Source organism: Taeniopygia guttata, chromosome 30 (genome assembly GCF_048771995.1).
Source record: "Taeniopygia guttata chromosome 30, bTaeGut7.mat, whole genome shotgun sequence".
Classification (NCBI taxonomy): domain Eukaryota; kingdom Metazoa; phylum Chordata; class Aves; order Passeriformes; family Estrildidae; genus Taeniopygia; species Taeniopygia guttata.
Window position 1 is genome coordinate 6894790 of NC_133055.1, and position 24229 is coordinate 6919018.

At 57.9% G+C, this 24229-nt stretch overlaps 1 pseudogene; it reads left to right on the forward strand.

Moving 5' to 3' along the window:
- Nucleotides 1-23000, forward strand: part of LOC140680998 (uncharacterized) — a 61653-nt pseudogene extending 38653 nt beyond the window's left edge.
- Nucleotides 23001-24229: the final 1229 nt, after the last annotated feature.

A 24229-nucleotide genomic window follows, 5' to 3' on the forward strand; every position in this document is an offset into this window, starting at 1 on the left:
ACATCACAGATATCTCTGTGTGACATCACAAAAAGCTGTGTGACCTCACAGGGTCAGTGTGACATCTCAGAGATGTCAGTGTGACATCACAGAGAGCTGTGTTACATCACGGAGATAACAGTGTGACATCACAGAGGGCTGTGTTACATCACAGAGATGTCAGTGTGACATCACAGAGGGCTGTATGATCTTGCACCTTCTGGAAGATGGAGTATTGCCCACTCTGTATTGCCCGGAGCACATGCAATGTTTGAAGTGCCAGCTCTGGCATGGCACTACTGACATCCTCTGTCGGGCATTCAAGGGCTGCAAGAGAGAGGAACAGAGCCACGGTCAGATCCCGACTCTGCGGGGAGCCGAGGGGAGCCCCCCCTGCCAGGGCCATCCCAGCCGGCTCTTGCCATGGCCGGGAGGGATCAGGGACCAAGGGGATCAGCCCGAAGCTGCTGGCCACGCATCCCCCACGTGTCCCTGAAATCTCTGTGTGCTCTACCTAGGAGAGCAGAGCTCTCCACAGCCGGGGCAGGGCTTGCAGCTCGCCCCGGCAGCCCCCGCTGGCAGCCCGCTGCCCTGTCTCACCATTGCAGATCAGCTGGAGCTTTTCCTGCTGTCCCCTCAAGCTCCTCCCGGCCGTCCCTGGGAACACAGAGCCTGTCAGGCTCGGCGGCACAGCTCCCTGCCAGCGGCGCTGCCAGCCCTGTGCCCACACGCCCTCCTGGCCCGGCTCGTGGCTCACCCATGAACCTGACGGCGCCTCTCGCAGGGGCTCCTGTGGGCTCTGCAGGTAGGGCAGGGCCCGGCGCAGGTGCTCGGCCACGCTGCTGCTGTCCTCTGCCAGTTGCAGAGAGCCAGGAGGGTGCAGTTGGTGCAGGCTCAGCCCCTTGGCTGCAGCCCTGGGCAGGGGATCAGCTGCCAGCCGCACGCCCTGAGCAGCACGGTCAGGGGCTTCTCCAGGGTGAGCCTGGGGCTCGCAGGCCGGCCTTACCAGGCCCTTGCTGAACCTCCAGGTCTGATCCACCTGCAGCATCTTTTGGAGAGCTTTCCTGTGCAGGAATCTGGCTGAACAAAGCAGCGTTTCCTGAGAAGCCTGGAGAGCAGCAGAGACGCGGAGATGGCCCCACAGCCCAGGGCGCAGGACCCATCCCTGTGCCAGGGCCTGGAGGAGGCTGCAGCCTGCGAGGTGCCAGGGCAGGAGGCAGCCCAGCCCCTGCCAGGGGAACAGCAGCAGCTGCCGAGTCCTCACCTCTGCCACTCGCTGGTTCTCATCATGGCAGTGGAAGGAGAGTGGCAGCAGGCTCTGGGGCACGTGTGCCTTCAGAGCCTCTTTTTCTTTTTCCTGTGGAAAAGTCATCAATGTTTGGAAGAGCAGTATGGAGAGCAGCTGCACTTGGCTGTTGTCCTGTATGAAGGGAAGAAAAAGAGACCTCAGCATTGGCTGCACGGAGCTCAGCTTGGTGCAGGCCTGCAAATCCGCAGGGCACAAAGTGTCCGGGCAGCAGCCAGTGGCCGTGGCTGGGGGCAGTGAGCCTTACGTGGTCAAGGAGTGGCAGGAGCGCCTCAACCAGCTGCAGTGTGATGGGGCTGGGTATCAGCATCTCCTTGTCCAAGATGATAAAGTTGGAGCATGGCTGTCATGCTAACTGTCTCTCCATCCGCATCCCACAGGAGCTCCACAAGACTTTCAGTCAGGCTCCACATTTTTTCTCTCAGTGAGGAACACAAGTTTGTGAAATGCCATCCTGCTGCCGCAGGGCCTAGAGGCCAAAGGGCTGTTCCAAAGCACTTGGGCAGCTGAAGCGGGAGGCAGGAGAGCTGGGAGAAGCTGGCCCAGCGCCCAAAGCCCAGCCAAGCCCAAGCGACTGCATTCCTGAGCGCAGCCTCTGCCCCTGCCCCTTCTCACCATCAAGGGATCCTTGATGAGCTCGAGAAGGGCCCTGAGCGCCAGGTGACGCCTCTCCTTGCACTCGCTCCTCAGGTGCCTTGACAAGATTTGCAGGACTCTGTCAGCACCGCGTTCACTCAATTCCAGGCACTCGAGGACCTGAAAGGCACAGGGCAGTGACAGGGGACTGGCCGGCAGGAGCCCAGAACCGCACAGGGCCGGGCCCAGGCAGCAGCACAGGGCGCGGGCACCGTCCCAGGCACTGCGGCCAAGAGAGGGCAGAGAGCCGGGAGGCAGCTGAGCGAGGCAGCGCTGGCCTTCAGGCTCACCTCCACAAGGAACGCCAGGGCGGCCAAATCCTGGCATGGCGTGTCTTTGCTGAGCAGCCCGAGCAGCTGGAATGCAATCGCGGAACACAGGGCTTTGGATGCACGATGCATTTCTCTGAAGGAGGAAATAGAAGCCAAATCCCGAGCCAGTGGAGGCAAACCTCTCCCAGGACTGACTCACAGAGGTCTGGCCTTTCTCCAGCACCCTGCAAGGGGCAGCTGAGCCCTCTGGGAGGTTGCTGCTCTTGGACACGCTCCTCTCCCAGCCTTTTGCAGCCTCCTTGGCCGTCCCTTGGTGACAAGGCCCTCTGGCCCACGGCCACGGGGACTGTGTTGTGCACCTTGGGCACAGGGCACACATGCCGGGGACAGCTGGGGAGCAGGGGGTCTCACCTGGCCAGCACGCCCACAGCACAGTGGTGGGTGTCAGCACAGAGCAGTGTGTCCCAGCCACGCTTGTCTTCCATGGCCACCACCACATCCTCATAGTGCAGTCGGCAGAGCAGGGCCTTCAGGGTCTGCTCTGCAAAGCTGTGTGCAGAGCAAAGCCCAGGTCACGCTGGGGGCACTGGCTCCTGCCCAGGGATGTGACAAGGACAGGAGGACTGGCATGGAGCACCTGCTGGGGTTGGTGGCAAGGCTGTGTTGCTGCTGACATCCCTTCCAGAAGGTATTGACCTCCTCTGGCATCTCTTTGGTGCTGAAGAGCACTTGGAAGAGCAGATGGACAAAGAGGCAGCGGGAATACATGGTGACTACATGTGGCACACAGGGCAGCTGGAGGATCTTCTACATCACCACAGTTGCCTGCAAAGGACAGAGCAGCCCGAGACAGGGCTCAGTGCCGAGGTGTCCGTGTGGCAGGGCCCAAGCACGGGAGGGAGAGGCCTGGAGAGACGCAGGGGGAGCACCGGGCCTGGTGGCCCTGAAGCTGCCCCAAGGCCAGGTTTCAGCCCAGTGCCTGAGGCAGGTAGATGCCGTGGGGGAGGGAGGATGGAGAGCTGCTGGAGGGGTGGCCTTGGGGCCAGCAAAGGCAGAAACTCACAGCCAGGGCAAGGACAGCCGTGTGGTCCCCATTGGAGGTGCACGTGCTGTGCTCTGGCCAGCTCCCCGGCACATCGAGGAGTACGAGCATGGCCGGCTCTGCAGTCCTGGGCGAGCACATGATGCTCTTCCACATGGCCAAAGCAGCTCTGTGGGGTCAGAGCTCTGTCTCAGAGGGGTCTGGTACACAGCAGCGTGGCCTGGGTGGCAGCGGGGAGCTGAGCTGCTCTGCCAGCCCTGCCTCTGCCCACTGCCCCTCCCTGGCAGCACGCAGGCAGCCCAGCCCTGTGGGGACTGGCCCCTGAGGGGCAGGGGGGAAGCATGGCAGCACGCTGGGGGGCTGGCAGGGGCCAGGGCTGGCAAAGGGAGCAGCCAGAGGGCCCTGGAATTCTCTGTTTGTCAGACACCTGGGACAGGCTGTACAGGGTGAAGGGCTGCTGAGCCTTGTGGACACGTGGGCCCCGTACCTGTCACACACTGGGGCCACACGCAGGAGAGCCATCACCACGTCAGAGGGCTGTGCCTCTGTCAGATCCAGAAGGGCCCTGTACAGATTGTACTCAGGAAACTCATTGGCCACGAGGATGTACCTCACCATGGCAGGCACCTGGAGAAGGCAGGGGAGACTTGGAAAGCTGCCAGAGGAAGGAATGTGCCCAGCTGCCCCAGAGAAGTGCTTCCCTTGCCACCACACTGCCATGGCCTCAAAGGCTTCCAGGGAGCAGCAGGCGTGGCTTGGGAGACCAAGCAATTGCTGGGAGGAGAAAAGGCAGGCCACAGGCTGCTCACTTGCTTTGGGCTGGAAGGACCCTCCTCCACAAGCATAACCACAAGCATATCCAGCAGGGCAGCACTGGTCTTGGGCTCTGACCACAGTGCCCATGACGCTGCTCTCTTCCTCCCGAATCCTCTTCATGAATTTGCAAACCATCTGTAGCAGAAGGGCAAGAAGCCCGGGATGTTGCATGGAGTGCTCCGAGCACAGTGCTGGGCTGAGCAGTGCCAGCAGGCCCAGCCCAGGTGGGGATGGCTGCAGGTACCTGCGCTGTTCTGCGGAAGCGGCCACGGGTGCGTTCCTGCTCTCGTGTGCGCTGCACGGCTGCACCTGGCAAAGAGCGAGCGCAGCCCGAGCTGAGGGGCTGCGGGAGAGGCCGGAGAACACAGCCCAGCCCTGCGCTGCCCAGGCAGGGACAGCCCCGTGACGCCCCAGGGCATGGAGCACGGCTGTGGGGTGTCTGCCGGCCCCTATTCCATCCTGTCCATGGGCATGGCCCCAGGGGATGGAATGGGATGGGATGGGATGGGATGGGATGGGATGGGATGGGATGGGATGGGATGGCATGGCATGGCATGGCATGGCATGGCATGGCATGGCATGGCATGGCATGGCATGGCATTGGGCCAAGCTGGCTGCAGGCACCAGCCCTGTGGCCCAGCTCTGCCACTCACCCTTCTGTGGTGGCTGGAACTGCTCCACCTCTTCAGGCTGCTGTGCTGGGGCAGCTCCAAGGCCTTCTTTCTCCTCCTTCCCCCAGACCAGCTTGGGCACACTCGCAGGTCTGTGCTCTACGTCACTGCGTGGATTCATGGCTACTTGCAGAAGGTGAAAAGGAAAAGGTCCGAGTCAGCAAGTGCTGTAGTCGTGCCTTGAGGGCACCTGCAAGAGTGAAGTCTGGGCAAGGCTACAGGACAGCAAGTCCTGCACTCTGGTCTTGGAGGCTCCAGCGACAAGGACAGGAGTCTCCTGTCAAGGACAGTGCAAAGCAAATGCCACAATCTGCCCTCAAGGGCAGCTGCAGAAGAGATGCCTCGGGAAGGCCAGAGGTCACCAAGTGTTCTGGTCTGGCCACGAGGACACCTGCAGGAGTAATACCTCGGGAATGCTCTGGGTCAGCAAGGAACGAGTGGCTGTGCGAGGGCTCCTCACAGCACCGCTCTCTCCATCCTGTCTTGTCACGTGCACAGAGCACTGTGGAGTGGCCTTGTCACTGCCAACACCTATGCCACAGCATGTCACAAAGGGCCCTTGGATACCCTGTCCCGTTCCATGCCACGGTGACCATGCTGCACCGTGTCACAAAGGGCCCTTGCACGCACTGCCACCTGCCCTGGGGCCACCCCCAGCCCCCCCAGAGTGGCCCAGGTTTGAAGGAATGCCTTGCCCCAGGTGTGTCAGACAGCCCAAGAGGATCTTTAGGAACGGCTCAGACCATCAGCAAACGCTGCCCTGCTCTGCGGGCTCAGAGCAGCAGGAGTCCCCGCAGCTGCCGACGCAGCCGCGGCGGGAAGGGCACGGGGCCCTGCACAGAAGCTGGCACGGCCTCCTCGGGACACGTCCCACATGGTGGCCATCCTAAGCACGGCCGTGTGACACAGACCAGGAACGTGTGGGCCAGGGCAGGAATGCTGCTCTGACCCTGGGGCCCGGGGAGCGCTGACATCAGCCGCTGAGGCACAGTCCCCGCCGAAGCAGAGTTCCCCCGAGCCCTGGCAGCACCGGTGCCCGTCTGCTGCCCCAGAAACCTGTGCCCCAAAAGGGCTTCTCTGCCAGAGGGCAGCCAAAGCTGGTGTGTGTTGCAGCATTTTTCAGAGAAAGAGGACATGAGTTATGAGATTTGAGCTACTCCAGTCTAGGCCTCAGATTTGGGCCTTGTGAGGCCTTCAAGCCTCTGACGCAGTTAGAAATTAAGAGCTTGTGGCACAGATAGAAATAGTATTAAGGTGTGACGGGGACCACTGGGCTGTCTGGGTGTGAATTAGTATACGTTTATAGTGTAAGGCTCAAGCCACTTCAAGGAAAAGGTAAACAATGTTAGCCTACCAATCAGAGTGCCTTTGTTTCTGTAAACTATGCAGAAGCTTATATAAACTACCATCTTATCTCGAATAAACGAAGAACGTTTGATTAACCACATTTGTTCAGATCTGCGTTTGTCTTGTCCAGTTTCCCGTTTTCCTGAGATTCCCTGGCTTTTGGTGTGCACTGGGGGCTGTGCTCCGTCCTACAGGGGCTGTTGGTAGCAGCACCTGGAGCAACTGGTGGCAACACTTGGTGCGTGTCAGATGTTGTTGCTCCTTCCCGGAATGATTCTTTCATGGAAGGGATTAGCAGCAGCACAGAAACACCAACAGCTACTCAACTTCACAAGACAAAGAGAATCCACCAAAACACTGTCATGTTTCCTTTTGCTTTTGTGTCTTTCTTGCATTCGAAAAGAAAAAGAATTAGCCCAAGCCCTGCTATTCAAATCTCCAGCTGCTGTGTGTCTTCCTGTGGCAGCTCACGTGCAAACACAACTGGCTGCCTGCTCAGCTCGGCACTGGACGGCCACAAACAGGGAGAGCCCTGGTGAACATCTCTTTGGTCTGGCGGGGCAGCGAGGGCACAGGAGACAAAGACTGCTCCTCCCGTGTTCATGGGGCAACAGAGAGATTTTATTTCCCAAGCCGCCCCTCACACAGGGCTGCCTTAGTGCTCTCTTTTCCCCCCCTTTGTCCCAGCTAGCTCCGTGGGGGGAGGCGAGTGCGGGCAATTTCCGTCTTTTCTGGCGAGCCCTTGCGGGCGTCGGCAGGTGCTACGTGGGTCTGGGAGCAAAAGGCGAGTCCTGCGGTGAATAAAAGGAGAGAGACTTTTCTCCCGGTGGCAGAATCCCGGTTTATTGCGGCTTGGTTGGGAAAGCATAAACCAAAAAGGCTGCGGCGTGCCGTGCTGGAGTTTGTTCGTGCCGCCTTGCCGGTTAGGGGCGGGGCGGCGTGCTCCGGAGCTGGCCGCGAGCCAGGGGAGGCGGCGCGCGGGGCCGCGGCGCTGTGGCAGACACACGCGAGTGCCGCGGCGGCAGCGGCTGCAGCAGCGGAGCGGAGCGGAGTGGAGCGGCCGCAGCGGGGTTGTCCGGAGCAGCGGCGGCGGCGGCAGCAGCACGCGGGGACCGGCAGAGAGAAAAGCCGCGGCGGGGGAGCGGGGCGGCAGCAGCACGCAGTGGCCGGGCGAGAGAAAAGCCCGGGGCGTCCCCAGCCCGCAGGTTAAGTACCGAACAGGGGAAACCCGGGGCAGCCAATGGGGTAACGCCATCGGGGGTCTGAGGGCAGTGGGGTGCAGGGGTACATCCAGTGGGGGATGGACAGGTGGAGGGTCCCAGGGCGTCTGCCGACCCCGCCGCGTGACTGACAGATGGCCTGAGATGCAAACACAATGACTCTGCACTTTCCCGGGAAGGCAAACCGCGGGGACAGATGGGAAAACCCGGGGGGTCGCTACAGAGCGCGGGGGGGGTACATGGAACGAAATTATACATAATAAAACATATAATAACACAATTCAACACCTGAGGGACACCTGAGGGACACCTGAGTGACACCTGGCACACCTGGCACACCTGGGCACAGGTACATCACACCTGAGTAACACCTGAGTGACATCTGAGTGACCCCTGGGCACAGGTAATGTTACACCTGGGGACGGATGCCACACCTGGATACAGGTGATGTCACACCTGGGTGGGTGCAGGGAGACAGAGCCACCTGTGCAAGGACACGGTGATGTCACGTGTATGACATCATAGCACCTGGGGGATAAGACAGCTGGGGAGGGGGGGAACATCACAACATCACAGCTGCTGAGGTGACACACACAGCAGGAGCCCCAAGGAACACCTGGATCCCCCCAAATTACACCTGGGACACCCCCAAAACCACCTGGAAATGCCTCAGGAACACCTGGATCACCCCTGGGACATCTGAACTTCCCTCAAGGACACCTGGATCACCCAAAAACCACTTGGGCCTACCCGAAAACCACCTGGACCCACCAAGGATCTCCTGGACCCACCCAGGGACAGCTGGACCCGCCCCCCAAACTCACTGGGACCCCAGAACTCACTGGGACCCCACTAAAACTCACCTGGATCCCCCTCTAAATCCACCTGGGACTCCAAAACGCACCAGGACTCCCCCAAAACCCATTTGGACCCACCCAGGAACATCTGGGACTCCCCAAGCTCATTTGGACCCCGCAAAAGCCCACCTAGAGCCCCCCAAAATCCCACCTGGCCCCTCCCCAGTGACATCACAGGTGTGGTCCTGCTCCCCCACTCCCCTGGGTTTTAGGTTTTGGGTCGATTTGTGGCGATTTTTGGTTTCCATTGATAAAAATCTATCTGGGGACGGGGCCAAGTCTCATTTGGGGTGGGGCTTCAGGAGGGGGCGGGGCCAGAACCCGGAGCTGGGAACTGGGAGGGGCGGGGCCTGGGGGGGGGCGGGGCGCTCGGTGGGCGTGTCCAGCAGCAAGGGGCGGGGCCAAAACACGGGGCGGGGTCTAAAGAGGGCGTGGTCAGTGTCTGGGGGTTCATCCTGCCGCTCCCACCCCCCCAAATTCCCCCGACCCTCCCTCACCGCCCCTCCCCCACCCATGGGACACACCCCAAAACCTCCCCAGCCCCTCCCCCCTCGGCCCCCCCGAGCTGTTTTCACCTGGGAACCCCCAAATCTTTGGGAATTCTCACCTGGGACCCCCTAAAGCTCCCCTGCACCCCACCAAAATCTCCTCAGGACCCCGCAAACCTCACCTGGAATCCTCCAAACCTCACCTGGAACCCCCCAAACCTCACCTGAGATCTCCAAACCTTTCCTGGGATCCCTAGACCTCACCTGGGCAGCTGGGAAACCCCAAATCACCGGGAATTCTCACCTGGGACCTCCCAAACCTCACCTGGGACTACCCAAACCCTCACCAGGGACCCCCCAAAGCTCACTTAGGACCCCCCCAAAATCTCCTCAGGATCCCCCAAAAGCGGCCAAAGGTGGGGCGGGGCCGGGGCGATGACGTCACCTCATCCTGTTTCCCCTCTCCGGCCGCGCCGCGTTCCCGCGTGTCCCCAACTGTCCCCGGCCGTGTCCCCTCCCCGGAGTGTCCCCAGCGGCCATGGAGCCCTGCGGGGTGCGACAATCCCGGCGGGGGGGCGGGAGGGGACAGGGGGGACACCGAGGTGGGGGGGGGCAGAGGGGACAGAGGGGTGGCAGGAGGGGACAGGAGGGGAATGTAGGGGATAGGGGGTGACAAAAGGGACAGCGGGGACAGCAGAGCTCTCCAGGGAGGGGACAAACGGGAGCCCAGGGAGCACAGGGGCCACTGTAGGAGGCCACAACTGCCACCAGGCCCCTGACACCTCTCCTGTCCCATCCCCAGCTGTCCTCCCACCAGCTGCTGGAGGCGATGGTGGCCGTGGTGGCCACACTGGGCGAGCTGGTGGCCGCCCTGAGAGAACTGATGGCCACCGTGGCCAGGCCGCACAGGGACGTGCTGCTGGCCGTGTCCCCAGAGTTCCTGCGGGTGGCTGTGGGGACCTTGATCTTTCACCTCCAGGACGCCCTGTGCCACTACCGCCGGCTCAGGGACATCAAGGCTGCCCTGGAGGATACAATGGAGGTGTCCCCTGATTTCCGTGCGGCCTTGGTGGCCACAGCAGCCGAGGCTGAGCAGCTGTGGGAGGCCAGTGCCCGCCTGGCCACGCGTCACCTGCTGGGGACACTTGGGGACATCAACACCCTCTGCTTCTGTCCCTCTCCTGGCCACGGTGGCTGTGCAGTGGCCGAGCGGTGCCAAAAAGCCATGGAGGACATCTCGAGGCTGCTGTGCACAGAGCAACATCACCACTGGGCCGTCATCAGGCCGGTGTCACCTCTGCAGAGACTCGGGGACATTCTGAGGGCACTTTGGGAGCACTTGGGGACACTTTGGGAAGGTGTGTGGCGACACCGGTGGAGGCAGGGGGGTGAACGAGCCTCCCCTCAGTGCCTTGCAGGAGACCCGGCTGTGGTTTGGGGGCCGGGGGGGTCCCCAGGCAGCCCCCGCTGCTGAGCACTGACCCTGCCCCGGGGGGCGCCGGGACCCCCCAAAAACCACACCCGCACCCCCTTCAGTGCCCCCAGACCCTCCTCAAGCACTGACCCCCCCTCACCGGGCACTGGGATGAGTGGAGACCCCCTCTCGGTTTTCTGGTGGTCGAGATGACCCCGAGATTGTGAAAAGTCCTTTTCTCCCAGCCCGCGCGGGCAGAGAAGGAGTCGAGATGCAGAGCTTTGCTTCTCAGGGCCGTTTATTTTCCCTTTTCTCTAACAGGCTTTGTCCGCTCTGCTGAGCTCTGTCTAGCAGGTCGGTCTGTGGCAGTCTCCCTGCCCTCAGGGCGCTGTTTGCCTTCTACACTAAAAACTACCTGTACTGTGTTTACAATAACGTGCCAATATCTATCATTTATGTTGGACACTGTGTCTCTACCTTCAACCAACAGAAAAGTGTCACCATCACAGCAAGACATGGAGGGCAAAAAGAAGGAGAAGAAGGACACATCCAGATCCCTCCACCTTGTCCCATTGAACCCCATATTTTAAAGTGTTAAAATTCTACTTTTCCACCCTGTGTTAATTCACCTACCACACTACTCAAACCCTTGTGCCTTGTAATTCCTCATACAAAGTTGGCAATTTTCTCCAGGGGCTAAAACCACAGCCACCGGTGCTCTTGACACCATGCCAAGGTCTCCGAGGCCCCTGCCAGGGTCTGGAGCCATCCAGGGCAGCCAGAGGGATGTTCTGGATTCTGACACCCCCCAGTTACCGAGCAGTGGGAGCCCCCCGGGCACTGCCCCCCGCTCACCAAGCACCGGGATAGGGACCGGACCCCCCTCGAACCCTGGGAACCCCACAAGCACCAGGACCCCCCAGGCAGCGCCACCCCCGTGCACCGGGACAGGGACCGGGCCCCCCTCGTGCACTGACCCCGCTGAGCACTGGGCCCGGACCCCCTTTGTGCCCCCATCCATGACGGAGGTTCGATCCCCTCCGCTTTGACCCCCCCCAGAGCCGTGGGACCCCCAGGAACAGTGCAGGGACTGTGGGGGACCCCAAGGGCTGGGGGGGCACAGGGGGTTAACCAGCACTAGGGGAGTCCCTTAGGGTTTGGTCCTTTCCCCCGCCCCCGTTGTCTCCCAGGACCCCCTCTTATCATCAGCGCCCCCCCCCAATTTACTGGGACCCCTCCCATTCACTGCTTCCCCCCTTCCCTGACTCCCCCAAAGCGCTGGGACCCCCCGAGCCATGAGCCCCCCCCAGTGCGCCAGGACCCCCCACTCACCTCCCATCCCCCACCCATGGAAACCCCCCCAAATCACAGCAGCACAAGGAGAAGAAGCCAACACCTTCCCCACACCCAGCATGGATCACCAGGACCACGGATCAGCAGGGCTCTGCCCCACGGGGATCACTGGGGATCATCCAGCCCGGATCCTCCCATGGGGGATGGAGCTGGAGCAGCGCACCAAGCTCTTCCCTCACTCTCTTCCCTCTCTCCAAGCTCTTCCCTCACTCCAGGCACTCACAGGGATTCCCTTAGTGGTGCCTCCGTTGGTGCTGGGTCAAGTTTGAGCTCCTGGAGAAGCTCTTCCCACACTCCCCACACTCGTAGGGCCTCTCCCCGGTGTGGATGCGCCGGTGCACGGTGAGGTGGGAGTTGCGGTTGAAGCCCTTCCCGCAGTCGGGGCAGCGGAAGGGCCTCTCCTCTGTGTGAATCCGCTCATGTCTGTGGAGATGGGAGCTGGTCCGAAACCTCTTCCTACACTGGGGACACTCGTAGGGCCTCTCCCCTGTGTGGATGCGCTGGTGTGTTCTCAGGTGTGAGCTCTGCCCAAAGCTCTTCCCACATTCCAAGCACTCATTGGGCCGTTCCCCAGTGTGGATCACCAGGTGCGCCATCAGGCCAGACTTGTGTCTGAAACCCTTCCCACACTTCCCACACTCGTAGGGCCTCTCCCCAGTGTGGATCCTCTGGTTCTGGATCAGGTGGTCGCTCCGACTGAAACCCTTCCCACATTCCAAGCACTTGTGGGGCTTCTCCCTGCCATGAGGCTTCTCCACCAGCTCCGAGCTCTGGCTGGATCTCCGCCCGCCTTCCTGGCTCAGGGGGGTTCTTTCCTCCCCGCAGCTCCCTGGGCTGCGTTTGCAGCTCCTCCTCCTGCAGCATCTCCGGGGCTTTTCCTCCTCCTCCATCCAGGCACACCCAGGGAATGAAAAATCCTGGTTTGGGGAAAAAAACAAGACGAGAGCATCTTGGACTGGAGATTCCTCCTTGCCCAAGTTCATCTCAGGAAGTCATTGGGAATCTTGTGTCTGTAAGAACCTCAAAAACACCAAGATTTAGCCCAAAAATCCCACAAACTTCAAGATACAGATCAAAAACTTCCCAAACATCACAAGTCAGCAAAAATCTCCTCAGAAACATAAAGATTCAGCTGCCACATAAAACCAAAGCACCAACATTTAGCCCAAGAAAGCTCAGAAACACCAAGATTCCACACACCCTGGGGCAGGGAGTGCAGCTGAAGGTGCCTCACCCACTTTGGGTGATCGGCTCCCTTGGCTGGCGGCACCGGGGGATTGATTGGGGACCCGGGAGTGACCAGGAGACAGACAAGTGACACATCAGGGGGGTCTGTGAAGAGTCAGCAGGGAGAGAGCACTGAAAATCTCATTAGTGAGTGCCCTGGGATCTTCGGGGAGTGAACATGGCAGGGCACCCATGGAGGGGAGAAAAGGGAAAGCCAGGGAGGGCTCCTGGCCAAAGGGAGGATGATCCCAAAATGTCTCTGAAGAGTCCCTTGGGAGAATGCTGAGGTAGTTTGCACATTCCCCCAGAGGTAATTAAGGACATGGACACCCAGGGGGGCAATAAGGGAAGTGAAGAAGGGATTTGGACAACAGGGGATGGACAGTGTTGGTGTGCTGGGAAGGGATCAGGTGAAGGGGAGTGTGCAGCAATATGGTTCAGGCAAGAAGCAGCAGGAGGAATCTATGTGGTAAGAAAAAGGATGATGGAAGAGAGGAGTAAGAGAAAAATACTCAGGATTGGGATGTTTTTCAGCAGGGTCTTATCCTCACAATTTGCCAGCCGATACTTGGAATTCCCAGTTTCCAGGAGAGGAAAAGCATGTCAGGGAGGTCAGGATGTCAGGGGTTTCTCTGTGGTGGGCAGCGGCAGCAGCGGGCGCAGAGGTGCGGGACCGGGAGCAGGGCTGGGGGCCTGTGGGGAGCTGCGGGGCCGGGCCGGGGCTGTGGGGCAGCCGGGGCTCAGCGCCGGGCGCTGCCTGAGCCCACCAGCCCCGGGCAGGGCCGGCAGTGGCCCCCGGCCCCCAGGAGGCTGCGGGACGCCCCGGCCGCTGCCCGGCCCCGGGGAGCTGCCGGCCCTGCCCGCCGGGGGGGCCGCCTTTGGACACTGCGGCAGGACAGGCACCGGCTCTGCCACACGGGCTGTGCAGGGGACCCTGAGCACAAGGAGCAAAACAAAGCAACATCTGGGAAATGCAGATTACATATGGATGGATCAGGATTTTCTGTGAAGGATTTGGCTTGGGTCCCTGCAGAAAGGAAAGATTTTGCAGAAAGCTCAGCAGCTCTCAGAGGATGAGCACCCACAGGCAGTGACCGGGGCTGCAGGAGTGGCACAAGAAGGTCCTGCAGCACTTGGGCACAAAGGCACAGCAGCTGAAGGCAAGGAGGGATGAGCAAAAGGCCAAGCTGAAGGCAAAGGCCATGGCAGAGTTCCCACAGCCCCTGAGGGACCAACCCCAGGGCCCAAGGGGGCCCCAGCACCCAGGGGACGGCGTTGGCCACAAGCACCTGGCAGAGGCATTGCCCTCCTGGCCAGGGCAGAGCCCACCCAAACAGCCCCTGGGAAGGAGTCAGGGCTCCAGCTGCAGCCCACAAGGACACTGCAAGCACAGACAGCAGCACCCTCAGGAGGAGCGAGTCCACCCCTGCATGGACATGGATTGTCAGGGCTCTCTGAGCTCCCATCCCACCGGGGACCCACCACACTGCAGCCCTGGAGAACATCCAGGCTGGGTCTGCATCCAGAGGAGGCCTCTCCTGATGGACACAGGGGCCTCTCCATCCACTCTGAATCTTACACCTAAGGGGGGAACATTGTAAAGGAGTGTTTTCATTATTAAGGGAATAACTGGGAAAGCTGAGCTGGTGTCATTTGTTCAATCACTATTAGGAGCTGTGGAGCATAGGTTTGAAATAAACCAATTTATTTTCTTCCTACTGTGATTGTTATTAACTAGGAAGGAAGTTGATGGTGGCATTGTAATATTGTAAAAGGTGATACAGAGGCTATTGCTGCTGTACCTTTGTGTCAAATGTCTGGCAAGGCCTATGCTGAAGGGAACCCAGAGGTGTGGGATGCCCCAGAGGGAAAATTTGATGTGGAGCCTCTCCAAATTACTTGGAAGCAACCAGGACAAGTGGGGGTTAAAAGCAACACCCTGTTCCAGGGGAGGGAAGGAAGGGCTCACAGCCTGGTATGGAGTCCCTGCTAAAGGCAGGGCTTTTGGAGCCAGGGATGTCTCCCTACAGCACTCCTATCCTGCCACTCAGGGAATCAGATGGCTCCAATGAGGAGCACAAGAACAAGTGGTAGACAAAGCCTCTGTGAAATGGCTGGATTTTTTAGATAAAAAAACCTTTTGAGTATTAAGGGGAAAAGTGCAAATGGTGGAGAAAAACGTTAAATATTTGGGACATATTTTGACTGAAGTTACGTGGTTGAATGACAAAGAGAAGGTGTGGGCAATCTCAGAAGTAACGTTATCCAGGACCAAAAAGGAGCAGAGACAATTCTGAGAATTAATAGGGAATTACACAGCCTAGATTGAGGATTCTCTGTTCCAGCCAGAACATTGTAGGACTTTGTAACCTCAGACAGCCTCCATGCTGTGGTATGGACAAGAGAAAGAGAATAAAACTTGAGAAAATGAAAAACAAAACGGCTTTTGCCATTGGCTTTGCCAAGTAGAAGAGTCAGACCCAGGGCAGATATTCAATTCTCTCCCTTGCAATTGATCTTGGGAATTCCTTACCCGGGGAATTCTCCACCTAGTGCAGGGTGGAGATAAGGGATGCACAGTTAAAGCAGTCTGTGGTCAGAATCCCGTCTCTGGTGCCATCTCTCCTCCAGGAAGCTGGGCTGGCACAGAGCTGCCTTGGCACTTTGCTGTTGCCAACATCCCAGCAGGACATCGGCTCCTGCCTAAGGAGTGCAGAGCAGCACCACTGGTGGCCAAGTGGCGTGGCCCGTGCCAAGTGGCCCCGAGGCCAGAAACAGCCGCCAGCACAGCTGAGCACGGGGGGACCCCTCAGCCTCGGCTCCAGGTCTCTGCAGCCCCGGAGATTTGCACTTCCCGCCTGCAGCAGGAGGATGGGAGGCCCCCACTGAGCTGCACTGAAGGCAGCGCAGCAGCAGCCAGGGCTCCACAGCGGGGCAAGGCCCTGGGCCTGCCCACACATCCTCTGCTGAAATCCTCGGCCTGGCCACCCTCCTTTGGCAGCTCCAGCCACCGGGGACAGCCCTTGCTGCCACTGCTGCAGCTTCAGCGCTCTCTGGGCCTGCCCTGCCACAGCTGCTGGGCAAGAGCACGGGACAATTCCACTCTGGCTCTCACTTACACTCACACACTGCCCTGCCTGCCATGGCATTGATGGAAAATACACCAGCTCATAGACTTTAACATTGTTCACCTTTCATTTCTCTACTCAGGCTTGCTTTGCATTGGCCCTGGGGAAAGGAATGTTAAAGGATTTGTTAAGGGATGTTGCACCACTCAATGGAGATGAGTTTAACATCTCAACACACTGGGAATGGCACAAAAGATACCCACCAAGATAACACCCAGCAGCAAAACATCAACCCCAGCAGCAAACAGCAACCAACACCTACCCCAGACACTGCCAGGGCTGCAGACACCTGGTCTGCAAAAGGCTGAGAAGGAAATCCAGCACTTCCCACCTCATTAACAGCAGAAGCAAAGAAATCCGGGTCCAATAGGAAACCAAATACTAAAAACTGCACAACTTGAAACTATGTAACATTAAACCAATCGATTTAGACTGGATAAGACTGCATCGAGTTAGGGAAAAATCGAGTAAAAACCACATGCCATGGAACGATTTTCTCTGCACACCCGGGCTATGTGGGGATGGAATGATTTCTGTTGCACATCCTGGCCAGAATCAAGGAATGCCTTGACTCTAACACGAAACATATTGGTGGAGTTTTCCTTTTTCCTGCAGTTTCAACGCAAAGTTTAGAGCATTAGAGTATTTTTTTGTGTTATTCCTACTTCTATATTGCCGGTTAGGTTTCGGTTAGGGATGTGAGAATGAGTTTTTACTTCAAGGAGAAGTAGAAAAAACTGAATCGCCTTGGAATTTTATTGTGTATCTTTTTGTGTTGCTCTAAGAGATAGAAAAAATTTGGCCTGGGTTTTTCGACATTCCCCTTTAGGCCGCATTTTGCAAAACTAGAAGAGAATTAAAGGTGACCCTTTAACTCACAAAGCATAAAATGATGGTTTGAAGGAAAAAAATTAAAAAAGCAGCAGGATGTGCTGGTGGGGGGGGGGGCACATGTGAGGCTGCTAAAGGCTGCTCTGGAAGAGAAGCTGCATTCCAGGCACCCAGGAGAGGAGCTTTAGAAATGCAAATTAACACTGCTGGGGCAGAGTGGAGACAATGTACCTGGCTCTTCTTGCCTGGGGCAGGAATTGGCTGATTCCCTCTGCCCCTCACCCCAAGCTCTGCCTGCTTGCACAGATGGAATCTGCAGGGCTGAAGGCAGAGCCCATGGTGAGGATCTGACTCTGAAACAGAAATGGCTGAGGCTGCAAAGGGAAACTGCAAATGGAGAATGTTGTGAAAACTTCACTAAAATAAGGGGGGATCATCCCCTTGCCCACTCCAACATCTGCTGCCCCTGTTTGTGCTGTACAGGGTGTATCAGAGCACTGGGGCTTTTGCTAGAACAAGTCCAGGGAAATTAGTTGGAATTCAAGTATTTGATGATATAATTAGAAAAATGCGAACAATTAATGCAGCCCCGGCTGCAGGGAGCACCCAAAAATGGGGAAAAGATGAAGGGCCACCAGAACAAATCCTACAACACCACAGACCAGCCCCTGGGAACCCAAACCAATTCATATCAGGAGGCAGAGAACCCATTTATCATTTCAATGGCATCATTACATTACAAGCTGTCCTCGAAAAAAAAAGCAACCAGACAGCTCCAGCTCCTGACCTTCCTGCGGACCAATCCACTGAAAGAGGAACACAACATTTCACATGGGGATGAGATCAAATTATCTATGAGCAGAAAAAAAGGAAGTTTGTGAAAACCAAATGGCTCAAACTGCTGTTGGCAAAGAGATGACAAAGGTAAAGTGCTGAAAAAGATAACAAAGGAAATTGGAGAGCAATTTATGTTGGTCCAAGCATGGAAAGGATGGGAATGGGACATGCTTTCGTGGCTCCCCTGCACACCAGGGGTTAAACAAATGCTACTTCTCCTCTTCTGTACCGCAGCAACTCTCATCTTTTTACCATGCCCCACACCTTGGCAGTGCAGCTCATCCAGCAGCTGAGCCAGGGGATGCAGGTGGCAGCCAGGCCTCCTGATCCACAAACGGCTGCAAAAGGACAGGGAATGAGGGCACCGAGAATAATCCCAAAACTAAAGAGGACCCGGGAAGAACAAAACAGAGTCGAGGAGTGAATCTGCCTGGTGATAGGGCCAGGGACCTGTAGATAAGGAAGTAACGGGGGAAACCATCAGTTCCAATAAATTTCACTAATTGAGCCACACAATTACTCAAAGTCCCGCTAAATTCCCGAACTTCCAGGAGAACAAAGACTTAACAGAGCCATGAATATCGGCTGGTATACAAAAGGAGGGTGCATATTAACGAGGACAGGCAGCAGGCGCATCGGGAAGTCTGAACCTTCCAAGGACCTCAGCCAGTGGGCAAAGGCAGAGGGAGATGCGGCCGGGAAAATGAGGATAAAAAAGAGGCTGCGGACTACAACCATGGCAGAGAGCGCACGGCAAATGCCCCACGGCCTCTCCCCCTGCTTGGCAATAAAGTCACTTTTACAGGACTCCTCGCTCTCCTCCGGCCACAGAAACCTCCGGCGACGGGAATTTCCCCGCACACTCCCGGCCGCGGGGCAGCCCCCTCGGTCCTACCCACAGCAGCCGGGCCGAGCCAGCGCTGCTCCGGCAGCGGCTCCTGCCCAGGCCCCGGCGGGAAGGAGACCGCGGGCAGCCGCTCCCGCCGCGCCCTCAGCCCGGGGCCGGCACGGGCCGGACACGGCACCACCGACCCGCCGCAGCCCCCTGCCGCCCCCTCCGCCCGCAGCCAGCCCCGAGCCCCCGCAGAACCCAGCGCGGCTCCCACCTGCGCCGGGGCCGCCTCCGAGCTCCGCCGACGCCGCCTCACCGCGCTCCGGCCGCTGCCGCCGCTCCCGGGCCCGCACAGACGCTCCCGGCGCCAATGGCGCCGCTGCCCGCCCACGGCCGCCCTCAGCCCGCCGCCGGGGCCATGCTGCGCCCCGCTCCCACCAATCAGCGCGCCGCAACCACGACTGACGGCACCAGCGGCCAATGGCAGCGAGCTGGGGGCGGGCTCTGCGCACGGCCCAGACTCGCCCCGCGCTCTCAGGGCCCCCCGCGCTGCGTGAGGGCAAAGCCGGAGATGAGCAACAGCCCCGGGACGGGCCCGGGCCCGAGGCGGGATTGAGCTGCCCACACAAACAAACTTCTCCGCACCTCCCGCCACGGCTTTCCCGGCCCTGCGCCTTCCGTGCCTCCGGCTCTGCGGGAAGCCCGGGAGCCTCCCTTCTCCTGCCCCTCATTAGTGCATCGGTGCTTCGCTTTCATTTCCCCCAAAAAGGGAAACCTGCCCAAAGCCCTGTGGGTGAGCGGGGGAGGGGAGAGATTTCTGGCAGAAAACTCCAAAGACTCAGAGCAGGATGAGGAGAAGTCAGTGCAGAGCCTTAAATGCAGCTTTCCCCAGGCCTCCCTGCTCCCAGCTGCACCTCCTCCCCCGGCAGGGCAGGAGACAGGGAATGGGGCCGTGCTCAGCTCATCCCCCGCGGCTTCTCCCTCTGCTCAGGGACAGGAGTCGTTCCCTGCTGCACCCTGCGCTCTCTCCCAGCCGAGACTTCTCCAGGAACTTCTCCGAGCCGAGTCCATCCCCTGGGGCACAGCCCCCTCCAAGTGCTGCAGCGTGGGTCACTGTGCCACGGGCTCGGTCCTGCCAGGCCAGGCTGCTCCAGCGGGGCCCCTCTGCCCACGGGGTCACAGCCTCCTCTCAGGCATCGCCGAGCTCCAGCCTGGCTCCTCCAGGGGCTGCAGGGGGATCTCTGCATCCCCACGGACCTGCAGGGGGATCTCTGCAGCCCCATTGTAATATATGTTATGGAATAATTCGTGTTTATTTAAAATATACATCAAGTCATTTGTGCTTTTACAAAAAGATTCTTAGAGTTTTAAAAGACCAGAAACAGCAGCTGGGGCTACAGAAACCACAGATGACAGAGAAAGACCTAATTTACAAATGAAAAAACGTGGCTCAGTGCAGAGATGGGCTATTTCCGGGGGCAATCCAGGAGGCACCCAATGTGAACAACGCATAATATATGGCTCTTTGCGCCTAGTTACTGTATGTATTATGTTCGTTTTATTCGTAGTGCTGTATTAACATTTTAATAGCATGGTAAATGTAGTTTTGTAGTTAAAATGAAGCTTTAGTAGTTAAAATAGAAACTCCTTATGTGTTTTGTTTTTTATTTTAAGGAATGAGAGACTCGCTTTGACGTAACCATCACAGAACGCCTAAATCTTCCAGAGAAGAGGAATTTATGGCTTTCTTGTCAGAAGAAGCTAATTTCTTCAGGCCTTGCCATGGGGATTAAAGGAAACAGTTGGCATATAACAGACAAGAGTTTCTTGTTTTAAATAGAATGTATGCATAACCATGAAGGATATATGAATATGCAATAGTGTAGTTTTAAGGGTGATTCCTTTGTTCACAAGGTATGCTTGTTGTGGCTTAAGTGCCCGAGAGCTCCGGGCTGGAGCGGAGGGGCTGCGGGAGGAGGAGGAGGGACAGGAGGAGCGGCGGGAGCAGGAGCGGGAGAATCCCGCCGCTCGCACCGCCCGCACGCCGGGGCTGCAGCACCCCCTGCCCCGCCAGCATCGCCCCAGCCCCGAGCCGCAGGGCAGGGGGAGGCCGAGCTCGCCCCGGCTCTATCGAGGGGTCTCCGGGAGGATTTTTCTGGAGAGCGCTCGGAGCCGGCAGATGCCGAGCCCCGGATCCCTCCGGGCTCCGCAAGAGGAGCTTTTTCGGGGGGAGAGGAGCTGTGATCGCCCCTCGGAGGGTCCCGGGGGGACCACGCGGGGCTGGCCCGGTGCTGACAGGGCGGGACATTGGTTTTGGGGATCCCCGTGAGAGCCGGGGCTGCGGAACGTGGGACCCCCGGGGCGGCAGAGGGGAAGGGGCGGTACCGGAGCTGGGGGACCCCCGGCAGCCGGAGATGAGGCGGGGACGGGACCCCTGAGCCTGGCAGGGCCTGTCCTGGGGTGACCTCACGATGCTCGAACCCCCATTGGTCCGTTTGGCCCCGAAATGAGTTCTGCACCTTCAGGGCTGGTTCTGAGAGCGAAGAGGGGGAGGAAGAAGCGCGCAGTTTGTTTTCAGGAGCTGCACTCACCCCTCCACATTCCGGCTCCTGGGCTGCTGAGATGCCTTAAGGAGCTGGGACAGAGGCCAGACGGAGCCAAGAGGAATAAAGAGGATATTTATTGAAGTGCCTTCAAAGGCCACACCCCGGCAGTACCGGAGCCATGGTCGGGGCTCTGCCCGGATGGCTCCGAGATGGAAGCAAAAGAGGGCTTGGCCATGAGTTCTCACATTTTTATAAGTGTTAGTCCGTTTGCATACAGGATTTAAGTGCCCAGTTAATAGCTTCCAATTATGAAGTTTCATTCTCCTTGCTTGCCTGCCCTATGCTTTTCCTGTTGTTTGTGCTTTGGGCCTGAAGTTTGAAGAGATTGTCCTTGACTCTCCAGCTAGAACAGGATTGTTTTGTCTTCACCACCCTGTGAAAAGATCCCCGGAACACTTAATATAAAGCTAGAAGCTGCACACCAAAACAGAACAGAAAAACTTAAACATGAGGTATCAGTTGTCTGCCAACAGACAGCAGGACAGAGCTCTCCTTTGCTTTTAGTTAGGTTTTAGCTCGCTGAGGCAGAGAAGTTCTCTGGGCTGTGGTTTTTCTTTTTCATTGGAGCTGTTTAAACCTGCTCTGGACTGAACACCAGAAGAGCACCGGCAGCTCACACCTGTGGGTCACCGGGCTGGGCCTGGGCCACGGAGGGACTTTCTGAGTTTGTCATCACTTTTGGAGCAACAACAGGTTTTATTGTTTAATATTGTTCACTTTTTGTGCTGGTGAATGCTTTGCCTGGTAAATAAACAGGTTTTTTCTACTTTTCTCCTAGGAAATCTTTTCCCAAACTGGTTGGGGGAGAGGCCACTTGAATCTGCTTTCTAGAAAACCCCCTTTGGGGGTTTTCTCCCAAATTTGCCCTAAACCAGGACAGGGTGATGGGGAGGGGGTGACCCCCAAATGCCTGGATTGGGGGGAGGCTGGAGAGGGGGACCCTTGTACTGCAAAATCCCCCCAGCATCCCTAAGCAGGACCCTGGAGAAGGGGGATCCCCAGGGCCCATGAGGAACCCCCGCAGCCCTGAGACGGGAGACACCAGAACCCCAGAGAAATGAAACTGGAAATGGGACACTCCTGGTGGCTCTTTTTGAGCCACTCGTGATTTTTGGAGGTTTTTATGGACACCAGGAGACTTCTGGAGATAGATTTGGGCAGGAGGAATCCCCAACCCAAGGTGTTCACACCTTGTTTTTCCCCACACCAGGATTTCCCACTCCCAAACTTTGGATGGATGGAGGAGGAGGCTGTGAGGAAAATGCCCTGGGACACTGAGGCAGGTGAGGAGGAAGTCAGTGCCCCTTTCCCCCTCTCTCCTGCTCCATCTCCCAGCCCAGCACGGCCCCGGCTGCAGGACAGCCCCGCTGCCGGTGCCCTCCTGCCGGGGACGCACTGGGGGGATCTCCTTGCCCTTCCCTGTGGCACGGAGGCAAATCCCATCCTCTCCTTGTCCTTCCTCCCCCAGAGCAGGAGCTGAGGATGGAGATCAGGGAGGACAAATCTCTGCAGCACAACCTCATGGAAGAGGCTGATTTGAGCAACTCCACAGCACAAGAATCCAACGGGGAAGAAAAGCCCCGGAGATCCCACAGGAGGAGGGGCTGCACCCACAGATCATCAGGACCTGAGGAGGAAAGATCCACCCTGTGCCGGGGAGGTGGGCAGAGTTTCAGCCAGGGATCAGAGTTGGTGGTCCCTGAGCAGCCTCATGACAGGGAGAGGCCTACGAGTCCTCGAAGTGTGGGAAGAGCTTCAGGAAGAGTTTCAACCTGATCTGCCACCAGAGGATCCACACTGGGGAACGGCCTTATGAGTGTGGGGAGTGTGGGAACAGCTTCAGCCACAGGTCTGACCTGATTTTCCACCAGAGGTTCCACACTGGGGAGAGGCCCTACGAGTGTCCTGAGTGTGGGAAGAGGTTTCACACCAGCTCCCATCTCCTTGTACATCAGCGGATTCACAGACAGGAGAGGCCCTTCCACTGCCCCGACTGCGGGATGGGCTTCAAGCACAACTCCACCCTCGTCACCCACCGGCACATCCACACCGGGGAGAGGCCCTACGAGTGTCCCCGGTGTGGGAAGAGCTTCTCAGACCGCTCATTCTTTACCCGGCACCAGCGGAGGCACCGGTAAGGGAAGCCCTGCGAGAACCCCGCCTGCAGGAAGAGCTTTGTGCACTGCTCCAGCTCCATCCCCATCAGAGGACTCACCCTGGTCAGAGCCCTGGTGACCCACATGCCCACATTCCCACAGAGGGAAGTGGCTGCTGTTATTTTATTTTGCCTCTTATTATCTTTTATCTTCCTCCCTTCAAAACACAGAAAATTGGGGTTAAAAATCAACAAATTCATCAAAAGCATCTAAAGCCTCACATTTTACTTGTGTTTTGAGGAATCTTGGGTTCCAGGAGATATCTGGGAGTATATGGGGGAGTTTGGGGGCTATTTGGTTTAGTTGTCTTTATTTCTTGGCACTCCAAAAGATGAGAGGGACTGATCTGTCTGCTCAAATCCACTCAGTGCCACTAAAAACTGCTGAATCGCACCCCAAAATTACTCGATTCCACCGCCTCTGAGGGTGAAATTGGGTTGGAAGGGGATTGGGCAAAGTGGGATGCAAATCAGGAGGGTGAGATGAGAATTGGGTGGGGTGGGATGGGTGGGATGGGGATTGGGAGGTGTGAAATGGGGGAAGTACAGCTTGGGAAGGGGTCTTGATGTCCAGGAGGGGTCGCATGGGTAGAGGTTGGCATTTGGGAGGTGGGGTGGGGTCTGGAATGAGACAGCCAAAGTTTGGGGGTGATTAAGATATGGGGAGCCCATTACTGAGTGAGTGTTTGAATAGTCTACATTCATGAGGAGATGCTGGGGTGTCTCACATTCCTGAGGCAGTTTTGGGGCACTCCCCAGCTCTTGGGGGGTTTCCTGAGAGCAGCTCCATGGAGCCCCATGGCCAGGGGTGGCTGCCATGGGCCTGAGCTCAGAGCAGTGCCAGAGTCCATTGCCTCAGTGCTGAGAGCAGAGAAATGATGAATGGCCCCAGACATCTCCAGTGTGTGTGTGTGGAGGCCTGTGAGCTTACTGGGGAGAGGGCAAAAGCGATCCCCTGGAGAAATGCACCGTAGGCTCTGGGCATTCCTCACAGCTCAGGGTGAGGACAGAAACTTCCCCCATGGAGCTCGGCAGCACTGTGTTAATTTGTCCCAGTTCTGTCCCCATTGGCCCGTTGGCCTTTCCTACCCCTTTTACCCTGATATGTTCATGTTCTAGCAAGTTCTCCCTTCCCTGTTTTCCCATTGGTTTATGTGCCCACCTATCAACCCTGGCATTCCTTTTAGTCCCTTTCCCTGTGTACCACCCCTA